Source organism: Chlorocebus sabaeus, chromosome 7, assembly GCF_047675955.1.
Source record: "Chlorocebus sabaeus isolate Y175 chromosome 7, mChlSab1.0.hap1, whole genome shotgun sequence".
Taxonomy (NCBI): Eukaryota; Metazoa; Chordata; class Mammalia; order Primates; family Cercopithecidae; genus Chlorocebus; species Chlorocebus sabaeus.
Window position 1 is genome coordinate 104,829,474 of NC_132910.1, and position 15,148 is coordinate 104,844,621.

General features: G+C 40.6%; 1 long non-coding RNA gene across 6 annotated transcripts in view; it reads left to right on the forward strand.

The window, feature by feature from the left end:
- The window catches only part of LOC119618262 (uncharacterized), a 230,138-nt gene extending 215,354 nt beyond the window's left edge, over positions 1–14,784 (forward strand). For 2 of the 6 annotated variants that reach the window (XR_012093483.1, XR_012093482.1), the window contains 3 exons: positions 6,828–7,553; positions 7,655–9,199; positions 13,746–14,784. This is a non-coding gene — a long non-coding RNA (uncharacterized lncRNA). Of the gene's footprint in view, positions 1–6,827; positions 7,554–7,634; positions 9,200–13,742 lie in introns of all 6 variants that reach the window. The other 4 variants (XR_012093485.1, XR_012093484.1, XR_012093487.1 and 1 more) reach the window with 4 other exon arrangements.
- Positions 14,785–15,148: the final 364 nt, after the last annotated feature.

Consider the following 15,148-nt stretch of genomic DNA (forward strand, 5'->3'; position numbering starts at 1 on the left):
CCAGTACCATGCTGTTTTGGTTACTGTAGCCTTGTAGTATAGTCTGAAGTCAGGTAGCGTGATGCCTCCAGCTTTGTTCTTTTGACTTAGGATTGTCTTGGCAATGCAGGGTCTTTTTTGGTTCCATATGAACTTTAAAGCAGTTCTTTCCAATTCTGTGAAGAAAGTCATTGGTAGCTTCATGGGGATGGCATTGAATCAATAAATTACCTTGGGCAGTATGGCCATTTTCACGATATTGATTCTTCCTATCCATGAGCATAGAATATTCTTCCATTTGTTTGTGTCCTCTTTTATTTCATTGAGCAGTGGTTTGTAGTTCTCCTTGAAGAGGTCCTTCGCATCCCTTGTAAGTTGGATTGCTAGGTATTTTGTTCTCTTTGAAGCAATTGTGAATGGGAGTTCATTCATGATTTGGCTCTCTGTTTGTCTGTTATTGGTGTATAAGAATGCTTGTGATTTTTGCACATTGATTTTGTATCCTGAGACTTTGCTGAAGTTGCTTATCAGCTTGAGGAGATTTTGGGCTGAGACAATGGGGTTTTCTAAATATATGATCATGTCATCTGCAAACAGGGACAATGTGACTTCTTCTTTTCCTGATTGAATACCCTTTATTTCTTTCTCTTGCCTAGTATCTACTCATCTGACAAAGGGCTAATATCCAGAACCTACAAAGAACTCAAACAAATTTACAAGAAAAAACAAACAACCCTATTAAAAAGTGGGCAAAGGATATGAACAGACACTTCTCAAAAGAAGACATTTATGCAGCCAACAGAGACATGAAAAAATGCTCATCATCACTAGCCATCAGAGAAATGCAAATCAAAACCACAATAAGATGCCATCTCACACCAGTTAGAATGACAATAATTAAAAAGTCAAGAAACAACAGGTACTGGAGAGGATGTGGAGAAATAGGAACACTTTTACACTGTTGGTGGGACTGTAAACTCATTCAACCATTGTGGAAGACAGTGTGGCGATTCCTCAAGGATCTATAATTAGAAATACCATTTGACCCAGCCATCCCATTACTGGGTATATACCCAAAGGGTTATAAATCATGCTGCTATAAAGACACATGCACACATATGTTTATTGAGGCACTATTCACAATAGTGAAGACTTGGAACCAACCCAAATGCCCATCAATGACAGACTGGGTTAAGAAAATGTGGCACATATACTCCATGGAATACTATACAGCCATAAAAAAGGATGAGTTCATGTCCTTTGTAGGGACATGGATGCAGCTGGAAACCATCATTCTCAGCAAACTATCGCAAGAACAGAAAACCAAACACTGCATGTTTTCACTCATAGGTGGGAATTGAATAATGAGATCACTTGGACACAGGAAGGGGAACATCACACACTGAGGCCTGTTGTGGAGTTGGGGGAGGGGGGAGGGATAGCATTAGGAGATATACCTAATGTAAATGACGAGTTAATGGGTGTAGCACACCAACATGGCACATGTATACATATGTAACAAACCTGCATATTGTGCACATGTGCCCTAGAACATAAAGTATAATAAAAAAATAAAATATTTTAATTGACAAAAAATAATTATATGTATTTGTGGGGTACATGGTGATGTTTCAATACATACAATGTATAGTGATCAGATTAGGATAATGAGCATATCCATCATCTCAAACATTTATAATTACCTTGGGTTGGTAACTTTCAATATCCTCCTGCTAGCTATTTGAAACTATATATTACTGTTGGCTATAATCACCCTACAGTGCTAAAGAGCCCTGTAATTCATTCCTCCTATCTAGCTGTAATTTTGTATCCTTCAGCAAATCTCTCCCTTTCCCCAACTTCCCCTTTCCTTTCCAGCTTCTAGTATTTTCTGTTCTACTTTTTACTTCAATGGGATAAACGTTTTTTAGCTTCCACACATAAGAACAAGTCGTGTTTAACTCTCTGTTCCTGGCTTATTTCATGTAACGTAATGTCTTCCAGTTTCATTTATGTTACTGTGAATGACAGGATTTCATTCTTTATGACTGAATAGTATATTTTCTTTATCCATTCATCTTATTGAATAACTAGATTGATTCTGTATCTTGACTATTGTGAGTAGCTCTGTAACAAACATGAAGGTGCAGATGTCTCTTCAATATAATGATTTCCTTTTCTTTGGATAAATGCCCAGTAGTGGGATTACTGGATCATATGGTGTTTTTATCTGCAGGTTTTGAGGGACCTTCCCACTGTTTTTCATAGTGACTATGCTAGTTTACATTCTTACCAACAGTGCATAAGGGATCCCTTTTATTTGCATCCTTGCCAACATTTGTTATTTTTTTCTTTTGTCTTTTTGATAATGGCCATCCCAGTTAGGGTGAGATGATACCCCATCATGGTTTGATTTGCAGTTCCCTTCTAATTAGTGATAACAATCTTTTTTCATATATTATTTAGCTGTTTGTTTGTGTTCTTTTGAGAAATGTCTGTTCAGATCATTTGCACATTTTCTAGTTGCATTGTTTGTGGGTTTTTTTTTTTGTTTTTGTTTTTGTTTTTTTTTTTTTTTTTGCTATTGAGATGTTTGAGTTCCTGGCATATTTTGGATATTAATCCCTGTCAGGTGAATAGTTTGAAAATATCTTGTCACATCCTGTAGGTTATTTTTTCAATATGTGAATTGTTTCTTTTGCTTTGCATAAGCTTTTTAGTTTGATATAATTCCATTTGCTTATTTTTGCTTTGGTTGTCTCTATTTTCTGGAAGTGTTTATAAAATCTTTCCCAAATTCAAGTCCTGAAGCGTTTCCCCTATGTTTTCTTCTAGTAATTTTATAGGTTTGGGTCTTACAGTTAGGTCTTTGGTACAGTTTGAGTTAATTTTGGTATAAGGTTAGAGGTAGCAGGTCTAGTTTTATTCTCTGCATATGGATATCCAGGTTTCCCAGCATTATTTATTGAAGAGAATGTCCTTTCCCCAATGCTTGTTCTTGGTGACTTTGTAAAAAAATCAGTTGGCTGTAGATATGTGGATTATCTTCTGAGTTCTCTATTCTGCTCCGTTGTTTTATGTATCCTTTTATGCTGTTTTAGTTATTAGAGCTTTGCAGTATATTTTGAAGTCTGGTAGTGTCATATCTCCAACTTCGTTCTTGTTGCTCTGGATTTCTTTGGCTACTTGGGGTCTTTCATGGTTCCTTACAAATTTTAGGACTTTTTTTTCTATTTCTGTGAAGAATGTCCTTTTTATTTTCGTAGGGATTTTAATGACTTTATAGATTGGTTTGGATAGTATTGTCATTTTAACAATATTACTTCTTTCAATCCGTGAGCACGGGATGAGGATTTTAAGTCCTTAGCTAAATTTATTTTTAGTTTTTTTTGTTTCTGTTTTTGCTATTATAAATAGGATTGTCTTCTTGATTTCTTTTTCAGCTAACTTGTTCATGTTTAAAAATACTACTAATTTTTGTATATTAATATTATATTTGTATATTACTTTTGTATTCTTAAACTTTATTAAATTTATTTGTCAGTTTTGAGAGTTTTTTTGTCAAGTGTTAGGTCTTTCTGTATATAAGATCATGTCATCTACAAACAGGGACAATTTGACTTCCTCCTTCCCAGTTTGGAAGCCTGTTGTTTCTCTTGCTTAATTGCTATGGCTAGAATACCCAGTACTATATTGAAAAAGAGTGGTGAGAGTCAACATCCTGGTTTTGTTCCAGTTTTTAAAGGACAGGCTGAAAGCTTTCCCTCAATCTGTAAGATATTAGCTGTGGGTATGTCATTTATGACTTTTATTATTTTGAGGTACTTTCCTTCTATTCCTAATAAGAGTTTTTGTTTTGTTTTGTTTTGTTTTGTTTTTAATCATGGAGGAATGTTGAATTTTATCAAAACCTTTTCTGTATCTATTGCATGATTATATGACTTTGGCCTTCATTGGATTGATGTGATATGACATTTATTGATTGGTATATCTTGAACCACCCTTGCATTCCTGGGATAAATCCTGCTTGACCATAATGTATTACCTTTTTGATGTGTTGTTAGATTCAATATGATAGTATTTTGTTAAATATTTTCTTATCTGTGTTCATTAGGGATTTCAGTCTGTAGTTTTCTTTTGTTGTTGTGTCCTTGTCTGGTTTTGGTACTAGGATTATGCTCACCTTATAGAATGAGGAGGAATTCCGTCTGCTTTAATTTTTTGAAATAGTTTGGAAAATTGGTATTAATTCTTCTTTAAAGGATCAGAAGAATTTAGCTGTGAAGCCATCCAATTCTGAACTTTTCTTTGTTGGAAGACATTTTATTACTGAGTAAATCTCATTGCTTATTATAAGTCTGTTCAGGTTTTCTATTTCTTCTTGTTTCAGTCTTAGTAGGTTGTATGCACCCAAGAATTTATTTACTTCCTCTAGGTTTTCAAGTTTATTGTCATATAGTTGTTCATCATAGTCTCTAATGATCATTTGTATTTTTTTCATCTGGTTTTATTTATTTGAGTCTTAGCTATTTTTTTCTTAGTTAACCTAGGTTGTGATTTATTGATTTTGTGTATCTTTTCAAAAAACTGACTTTTTGTTTCATTCATCTGTGTTTTTTTTTAGTTTCATCTTTGTGTATTTTCTGTTATTTATTTCTCTTGCTTATTGCTCTGGCTAGAATATCCAGTACTATGTTGAATAAGTGTGGTGAGAGTTGACATCTTTGTCTTGTTCTGGTCTTAAAGGAAACATTGAAAGCTTTTCTGTAAGATATTAGCTATACATTTGTCACTTTGATATTAATATTAAATTGATCTTTAATTTAATCTTTACTATTTCTTTCCTCTACTAATTTGGAGTTTGGTTTGGTCTTGCTTTCCTAGTCTCTTTGTCCATTGTTAGGTAGGTTGTTTATTTGAAATCTTTCTAGTTTTGATATAGGCATTTTTGCTCTAAACTTGCCTCTTACTACTGCTTTTCCTGTGTCCCATAGATTTTGGTATGTTGTGTTTCTATTTTCTTTTGTTTCAAGGAATTTTTAAATTTCATTCTTAATTTCTTCCATTACCCATTGATCATTCAGGAATACATTGCTTAATTTCATGTATTGGTATAGTTTCAAATGTTACTTTTGTTATTGATGTTTAGTTTTATTCCCTTGTGGTCAGATGAAACATTTGATGTGACTTTGACTTTGTAAACCTTTTTAAGACTTCTTTTGTGTCCTAACATAATGGTCAGTCTTGGAGAATGTTTCATGTGCTGATGAAAAGATTGACTGCTCTGCAGCTGTTGGGTGAAATGTTCTGTAAATGTCTGTTAGGTCTGTTTGGTCTATGGTGCAGTCTAAATATGATATTTCCTTGTTGATTTTCCATCTAGCTGATCTGTCCAATGCTGAAAATGGGGTGTTGGAGTCCTCAATTATTATTATATTGAAGTCTATCTCTCTCTGTAGATCTAATAATATTTGTTTTATATATCTGAGGGCTCCAGTATTTGTTGCATATATATTTATAATTGTTATATTCTCTTGCTGGATTGATTCTGTTATTATGTATACAATGTCCTTCTTTGTCTCTTTTTACTGCTTTCAACTTGAAGTCTGTTTTGTCTGATATAAGTATAGCTATTCTTGCTCACTTTTGGCTTCAATTTGCATCAAATATCTGTTTCCATCTGAAAGGACACAAAGATAGATGTGTACCCGCCCCCCCCCGCTACACCCTTTGTTCTGCTCTCTAATCTTTGCACATACCAGAGATTTCGTAAGTTCTGTGAGTACCTGTTTTTCTGCACGTACCAGAGATTTTGTTTTGCACATACCAGAGATTTTGTTTTGCACATACCAGAGATTTCGTAAGTTCTGTGAGTACCTGTTTTTCTGCACGTACCAGAAATTTTGTAAGTTCTGAGGCAAGGTCACAAGATGTGTTTAAGTAAGATAAACTCTTGCTGCCATAAACCTGCTCTCCCGCCTCAAAGGTTGAACCGAAATATCAGAAATGGCGGGAACCAATCATAGTTAGCCAAATCGCCTTGTTCAAACACTAGCCAATCATATATCTGATTTGTATAATAATTCTATGCCCACTTTTCTTAGACTATGTAACACTGCTCGGAGCTCAGTGGGGGAGCTCTCCTGCCCGTCTCGTTTCGCGAGCGAGGGAGAGTTCCAGGTTCGAACCTGTAATAAAGATCCTTGCTGCTTAGCTTTAACTCTGGACTCTGGTGGTCTTCTTTGGGGAATAAACGGTCTGGGCATAACACATCCTTTCATTTTTCAGTCTATGTGTGTCTTTACAGGTGAGGTGTGTTTCTTGTAGACAGTGTATTTTTGGGGGGAGATCTTGTATTTTTATCCATTTAACCAGTCAGTCTCTTTTAAGTGGGGGAATTTAAGCCATTTACATTCAATGTTATTGTTACCAGGTGAGGACTTCTGCCATTTTATTGATTGTGTTCTGGTTTTTTAATATATTCTTTGCTCCTTTCTCTCTTATTGTTTATTTTTGAGGTTGAGTGGTTTTCAGTAGTGACAAGTTTTGATTCCTTTTTCTTTTTCCTTTATGTATCAGCTCTACCAGGGAGTGATATAATTTGGATATTTTTTCCCACTGAGATCTCTTGTTGAATTATAATCCCCAGTGTTGAAGGTGGGGTCTGGTGGGAGATGTTTGGGTCATGGGGGTAGATCCCTCATGTTTTGGTGATGTCCTTGTAACAGTGAGTACTCACAAGGTCTGGTTGTTTAAGTGTATGGCACTTACCCTCTACTTTCTGGATTGCTCCTGCTTTTGCCATGTGATGTGCCTGCTCCCTCTTCACCTTCTACCATTATTGACAGCTCTCTGAGGCTTCATCAGAAGTTGAGCAGATGCCAGCACCATGCCTCCTGTAAAGTCTGCAGAACTGTGAGGCAATTAAACCTCTTTTCTTTATATATTACTGTCTCAGGTATTTCTTTATAGCAATGCAAGAATGGCTTAACACATAAAATTGGTACCAGCAGTGGAACATTGCTGTGTCAGGTCTCTGAGCCCAAGCTAAGCCATCATAACCCCTGTGACCTGCATGTATACATCCAGAGGGCCTGGAGCAACTGAAGAACCATAAAAGATGACATTCCACCGTGGTGATTTGTTCCTGCCCCACCCCAACTAATTAATCAACCTTGTGACATTCCTCCCCTGTACAATGAGTTTCATAATCTCCCCATCCTGCATGTTGTGACCCCTGCCCCTGCCTGCAAGAGATAACCACCTTTAACTGTAATTTTCTACTACCTACCCAAATCCTATAAAACTACCCCACCCCTATCTCCCTTGGCTGACTCCATTTTTGGACTCAGCCTGCCTGCAACCAGGCAATTAAAAAGCTCTATTGCTCACACAAAGCCTGTTTGGTGGTCTCTTCACATGGATTCGCATGACGTTTGGTGCTGAAGACCTGGGACAGGGGGACTCCTTTGGGGGACGGGTCCCCTGTCCTCACCCTCTCTTCGTGAGGAGATCCACCTACAACCTCGGGTCCTTAGAACAGCCCAAGGAACATCTTACCAATTTTAAATCAGGTAAGCAGCCTCTTTTTATTCTCTCCTCCAACCTCTCTCGCTATCCTTCCACCCTTCAATCTCTCCCTTCCTTAATTTCAGTTCCTTTCCCTTTCTTGTAGAGACAGAGGAGATGCGTTTTATCTGTGAACTCAAAACTCCAGCACTGGTCATGGAATCGAAAAGATAGTCTTCCTTTGGTGTCTAATCACTGCGGGGATGCCTGCCTGATTATTCACCCACATTCAAGATGTGTCTGATCACCGCAGGGATGCCTGCCTTGTTCCTTCACCTTGGTGGCGAGTACCACCTCCCCTGGGTGGCACATACCACCTCCCTCCCTCTATGTCTCTACCCTCTGTTTTCTCTAAATTTACCTTTTTACTATGGGCAACTTTTCCTCTTTCTTCTCCCTTAGCCTGTGTTCCAAAAAACTTAAAATGTCTTCAACTCTCCCCTGATCTAAAACCTAAGCCTCTTATTTTCTTCTGTAACACCGCTTGGCCCCAGTACAAACTCGACAATGGTTCTAAATGGCCAGAAAATGACACTTTTAATTTCTCCATCCTAAAAGATCTAGATAATTTTTGTCGTAAAATGGGCCATTTGGTCTGAGGTGCCTGATGTCCAGGCATTCTTTTACATATTGGTCTCTCCCTAGTATCTGCTCCCAATGCGACTCATACCAAATCTTTCTTTTTTCACTCCTGTCTGTTCCTTCAGTCTCCACCCCAAGCTCTGAGTCCTTTGAATCCTCCTTTTCTATGGACCTATCTGGCCTCTCCCCTCCTCCCCAGGCTGCCCCTCGCCAGGCCGAGCCAGGTCCCAATTCTTCCTCAACCTCCACTTCCCCACCCTATAATCCTTCTATCACCTCCCCTCCTCACACCCGGTCCAGCTTATAGTTTTGCTCCATGACTAGCCCTCCCAACAATTTCCTTTTAGAGAGGTGACTGGGGCTGAAGGTATAGTCAAGGTTAATTCTCCTTTTCTTTATCCAACCTCTCCCAAATCAGTTAGCATTTAGGATCTTTTTCATCAACTATAAAACCCAGTCCAGTTCATGGCCCGTTTGGCAACAATCCTTAGATGCTTTACTGCTCTGGCCCCAGAGGGACCAGAAGGCCGTCTTATTCTCAATATGCATTTTATTACCCAATCTGCTCCTGTCATTAGAAAAAGCTCCAAAAATTAGATTCCAGTCCTCAAACCCCACAACAGGATTTAATTAACCTCGCCTTCAAGGTGTACAATAATAGAGAAGAGGCAGTCAAGCAACAACATATTTCTGAGTTGCAATTAGTTGCCTCTGCTCTGAGAGAAACCCCAGTCACATCTACAGCACACAAGAACTTCAAAACACCTAAACCACAGTGGCCAGGCATTCCTCCAGGACCTCCTCCCCCAGGATCTTGCTTCAAGTGCTGGAAATCTGGCCACTGGGCCAAGGAATGCCCGCAACCCAGGATTCCTCCTAAGCTATGTCCCATCTGTGCGGGACCCCACCGGAAATCAGACTACTTGCCCGGCAGCCACTGCCAGAGCTCCTGGAACTCTAGCCCAAGCCTCTCGGATTGATTCCTTTCCAGGTCTTCTCAGCTTAGCGGCTGAAAGCTGACACTGCTCAATCACCTCAGAAGCCTCCTGGACCATCATAGATGCTTTGGGTAATTTTTACAATGGAGGGTAATTCCTTCCCTTCTTAATCAATACAGAGGCTACCCACTCCACATTACCTTCCTTTCAAGGGCCTGTTTCCCTTGCCTCCATAACTGTTGCGGGTATTGACGGCCAGGCTGCTAGACCCCTTAAAACTCCCCTATGCTGGCGCCAACTTGGACAACATTCTTTTATGCACTCTTTTTCAGTTATCCCCACCTGCCCAGTTCCCTTATTAGGTCAAGAAATTTTAACTAAACTATCTACTTCCCTGACTATTCCTGGACTGCAGACACATCTCATTGCTGCCCTTCTCCCCAACCCAAAGCCTCCTTTGTGTCCTCCTCTTATATCCGCCAACTTCAACTCACAAGTATGGGACACCTCTACTCCCTCCCTGGCAACCAATCACATGCCCATTACTATCCCATTAAAACCTAATCACTCTTACCTGCTCAACACCAGTATCCCATCCCACAACAGGTTTTAAGGGACTAAAGCCTGTTATCACCCATCTGTTACAACATGGCCTCTTAAAGCCTACAAATTCTCCTTATAACTCCCCTATCCTACCCATCCAGAAACCAGACAAGTCTTACAGGTTGGTTCAGGATCTTTACCTTATTAATCAAATTGTCCTTCCCATCCCTCCTATAGTGCCAAACCCATACACCCTCCTATCTTCAATACCCCCTTCCACAATTCACTATTCCATTCTTGATCTTAAAGATGCTTTTTTCACTATTCCCCTGCACCCCTGGTCCTACAGCCTCTCTGCTTTTACTTGGACTGACCCTGACTTCCATCAGTCCCAGCAGCTTACCTGGGCTACACTGCCACAAGGCTTCAGGGACAGCCCTCATTACTTCAGCCAAGCTCTTTCTCATGATTTACTTTCTTTCCAGCCCTCTGCTTCTCAACTTATTCAATATATTGATGACCTTCTACTTTGTAGCCCCTCCTTTGAATCTTCTCAACAAGACACCCTCCTGCTCCTCCAATATTTATGTTCTCCAAGGGATATCATGTATCCCCATCCAAAGCTCAAATGTCTTCCTCAACCATTACCTACCTCGGCATAATTCTTCATGAAAACATGCATGTGCTTCCTGCCGGTTGTGTCCAGCTGATCTCTCAAACCCCAACCCCTTCTACAAAGCAAGAACTCCTTTCCTTCCAAGACATGGTTGAATACTTTTGCCTTTGGATACCTGGTTTTGCCATCCTAAGGAAACCATTATATAAACTCACAAAGGGAAAACTACCTGACCCCATAGATCCTAAATCCTTTCCCTACTCCTCTTTCTGTTCCTTAAAAACAGCTCTAGAGACTCCTCCCACACTAGCTCTCCCTGACTCATCCCAACCTTTTTCATTACACACAACCAAAGTGCAGGGCTGTGCAGTCAGAATTCTTATACAAGGATCGGTACCACACCCTGTAGCGTTTTTGTCCAAACAACTTGACTTTACTGTTTTAGGCTGGCCCTCATGTCTGCGTGTGGCAGCTGCTGGCACTCTAATACTTTTAGAGGCCCCCCAAATCACAAACTATGCTCAACTCACTCTACAGTTCTCATAACTTTCAAAATCTATTTTCTTCTTCACACCTGACACATATACTTTCTGCCCCCCAGCTCCTTCAGCTGTACTCACTCTTTGTTGAGTCTCCCACAATTACCATTGTTCCTGGCCTGGACTTCAGTCTCCCACATTATTCCTGATACCACACCTGATCCCTATGACTGTATCTCTCTAATCTACCTGGCATTCACTCCATTTCTTCATATTTTCTTCTTTCCTGTTCCTCTCCCTGATCACACTTGGTTTATTGATGGCAGCTCCACCAGGCCTAATCACCATTTACCAGCAAAGGCAGGCTATGCTATAAGTATCTTCCACATCTATCATTGAGGCTACCACTCTGCCCCACTCCACTACCTCTCAGCAAGCCAAACTCATTGCCTTAACTCAAGCCCTCAGTCTTGCAAAAGGATGGCTTGTCAATATTTATACTGACTCTAAATATGCCTTCCATATCCTGCACCACCATGCTGTTATATGGGCTTAAAGAGGTTTTCTCACTGTGCAAGGGTTCTCCATCATTAACGCCTCTTTAATAAAAACTCTCCACAAGGCTGCTTTACTTCCAAAGGAAGCTGGAGTCCTTCCCTGCAAAGGCCATCAAAGGGCCTCAGACCCCATTGCTCAAGGCAACAATTATGCTGATAAGACAGCTAAAGAAGCAGCCAGTATTCCTACTTCTTTCCCTCACGGCCAGTTTTTCTCCTTCTCATCAGTCACTCCTACTTACTCTCCCATGGAAGTTTCCACCTATCGATCTCTCCCCAATCAAGTCAAATGGTTCTTGAACCAAGGAAAATATCTCCTTCCAGTCTCACAGGACCATTCTATTCTGTCATCCTTTCATAACCTCTTCAATGTAGGTTACAAGCTACTAGTCCATCCCTCAGAACCTCTCATTTCCTTTCCATCATGGAAATTTATCCTCGAGGAAATGACTTATCAGTGTTCCATCTGCTATTCTACTACTCCTCAAGGATTGTTCAGGCCCCCTCCGTTCCCTACACATCAAGCTTGGGGATTTGCCCCTGCCCAGGACTGGCAAATTGACTTTACTCCCATGCTCTGAGTCAGGATACTAAAATACCTCTTGGTCTGGGTAGATACTTTCACTGAATGAGTAGAGGCCTTTCCCACAGCATCTAAGAAGGCCACCATGGTCATTTCTTCCCTTCTGTCAGATGTAATTCTTCAGTTTGGCCGTCCCACCTCTATATAGTCCAATAATCGACTGGCCTTTATTAGTCAAATCACCCAAGCAGTTTCTCAGGCTCTTGGTATTCAGTGGAACCTTCATACCCCTTAGCATCCTCAATCTTCAGGAAAGGTAGAATGGACTAATGGTCTTTTAAAGACACACCTCACTAAGCTCAGCTGCCAACTTAAAAAGGACTGGACAGTACTTTTGCCTCTTGCCTTTCTCAGAATTAGAGCCTGTCCTTGAGATGCTACAGGGTACAGTCCATTTGAACTTTTATATGGACGCACTTTGTTGCTCAACACCAACCTCATCCCAGATGTCAGCTCTCTAGGTGACTATCCTCCAATCCTCCAGAAGGCTAGACAGAAAATTCACCAGGCTGCTAATCTTCTCTTTCCTACTCTACATTCCCAGCCATATGAAGACACCCTAGCTGGACGATCAGTTCTTGTTAAGAATCTGACCCCTCAAACTCTACAACCTCAATGGACCAGACCCTACTTAGTCATCTATAGTACCCCAACGGCTGTCTGCCTGCAGGACCCTTTCCATTCCTCTTCCAGTGATTTGTCCCCCTCCATATCACTGTTCCAGAATAAAGCTGTATCTGTCAGCCAGCCAGCCTGATCTCTCCTCTTCCTCCTGGAAGCCTCAAGTACTCACCCCTACTTCCCTTAAACTCGCTCACATTTCTGAATAACAGTAATCACCTTTATGAGCTTAATACATCCCTTCATTCTATTAGGTTTATTCATCCTTACTCTACTTTTTGTAACAGGGCTTTACACAGTCACCCCCACTACTTGGATTGCACCCTAAAAACTTGTCATCCCTACTATCTTCTGTCTAGTCATACTTCTATTCACCATTCCCAACTACTCATAAATGCCCTGCCCTTATTTACAATGCTAGTTTACACTTTTTCTCTAAACCATCATAATTGATATCTCCTGGTTTTACCTCAAACTGCCACTCTTGACTCCCTCGTAGAGTGGGTCGATGATCTTTGCTGACAGGGCATCCTCCAATACTTTCACCCTGATGAAGTCCTATTCTTTACTTTTATACTCACTCTTATTCTGGTTCCCATTCTTATGCCACCCTCTACCTCTCCCCAGCTATCTCCACCACACCATCAATCTCACTCACTCTCTTGTAGCTCTTTCTAATCCTTTTTTAACAACCGTCGCTGACTTTGCATGTCTCTTTGCTCCAAAATCACCGAGGCCTCGACTTACTCACTGCTAAAAAAAAAAAAAGAGGACTCTATATTTTTTAATGAAGAATGTTGTTTTTACCTAAATCAATCTGGCCTGGTATATAACAACATATTAATAAAAAAACTCAAGGATAGAGCCCCAAAACTCGCCAACCAAGCAAATAATTATGCGGAACCCCCTTGGATACTCTCTAATTGGATGTCCTGGGTCCTCCCAATTCTTAGTCCTTTAATACCTGTTTTTCTCCTTCTCTTATTCAGACCTTGTGTCTTCCGTTTAGTTTCTCAATTCATACAAAACCGCATCCAGGCCATCACCAATCATTCCATATGACAAATGCTCCTTCTAACAACCCCACAATATCACCCCTGACCCTAAAAGCTTTCTTCACTTTAATTTCTCCCTCTCAAGGTTCCCACATCAACCCTAATCCCGCTTGAAGCAGCCCTGAGAAACATTGCCCATTATCTCTCCATACCACCCCTTAAAATTTTGCTGCCCCAGTACTTCACTACTATTTTGTTTTGTTTTTCTTATTAATATAAGAAGACAGGAATGTCAGGCCTGAGCCCAAGCTAAGCCATTATAACCCCTGTGACCTACACGTATACATCCAGAGGACCTGGAGCAACTGAAGAACCACAAAAGATGACATTCCAGCATTGTGATTTGTTCCTGCCACACCCCAATGAATCAGTCGACCTTGTGACATTCCTCCCCTGGACAATGAGTCTCATGATCTCCCCATCCTGCACCTTGTGATCCCTGCCTCTGCCCACAAGAGATAACCACCTTTAACTGTAATTTTCCACTAGCTACCCAAATCCTATAAAAGTGCCCCACCTCTATCTCCCTTTGCTGACTCTTTTTGGACTCAACCCACTTGCACACAAGTGAAATAAACAGCCTTGCTGCTCACACAAAGCCTGTTGGTGAAGTCTCTTCACACATACTTACATGACACTATGAAATACCTGAAACTGTGGAGGTGACTTTACAACTGGGTACTGCGCAGAAGTTGCAAGAGTTTGGAAGGCTCACAAGAAGACAGGAAGATGAGGGAAAGTTTGGAACTTCAGAGACTGGTTAAATGGTTGAGACAAAAATTCTGAAGGTGATATAGACAATTGAGTCCAGGCTGCTGAGGTCTCATATGGAGATGAATAAGTTATTGGGAACTGAAGCAAAGGTCACCCTTGTCATGCCTTAGCAAAGACCTTGGCTGTATTGTGTCTATGACCTAGAGATCTGTAGAAATTTAAACTTGAGAGTGATGACCTAGGGGATCTGGTGGAAGAAATCTCTTAGTAGCAAAGTTTTCAAGAAGTTGACTGGTTGCTTCTAACAACCTATACTCAGGTATGGGAGTAAAGAAATGGCTTAAAGTTGGAATTTATATTTAAACATGAAGCAGAGCATAAAATTTTGAAAAATTTGCAGCCTAGCCTTGTGACAAAGAAAGAAAAAGCTTTTTCAGGGGAGGAATTCAAGCAGGCTGTGGAGCAACCACTTGTTAGAGATATTTGCATAACGAAAAGGGAGCCAAATGCTAATATCCAAGACTAACGAGGAAAAAGCCTTAGAGGCATTTCAGAGACCTTTGAGGCAGCCCCTCCCATCACAGGGCAGGCCCCCACCTTTCTGAGGCGTAGGAGGACCAGTTTCATGGGCCATGCCCAAGGCTCTGCTGCCCTGCACAGCCTCAAGACACTGCTTTCTGCATACCTGCTCCTCTTTGGGAGCCCACTCCTCACACCAGTGTGCCCTGAATGGTGGGAGACAGAGTCAACGGAGATTATTTTGAAGCTTTGATATTTAATGATTGCCCTGCTGGGTGTTGAACTGGCATGGGGCCGGTAAGTCCTTTTTTTATTTTTTTTTGGCCAATTTTCGCCTTTTAGAATGGGGATATCTACCCAATGTATATACCTCTATTGTATCTTGGAAGTAAA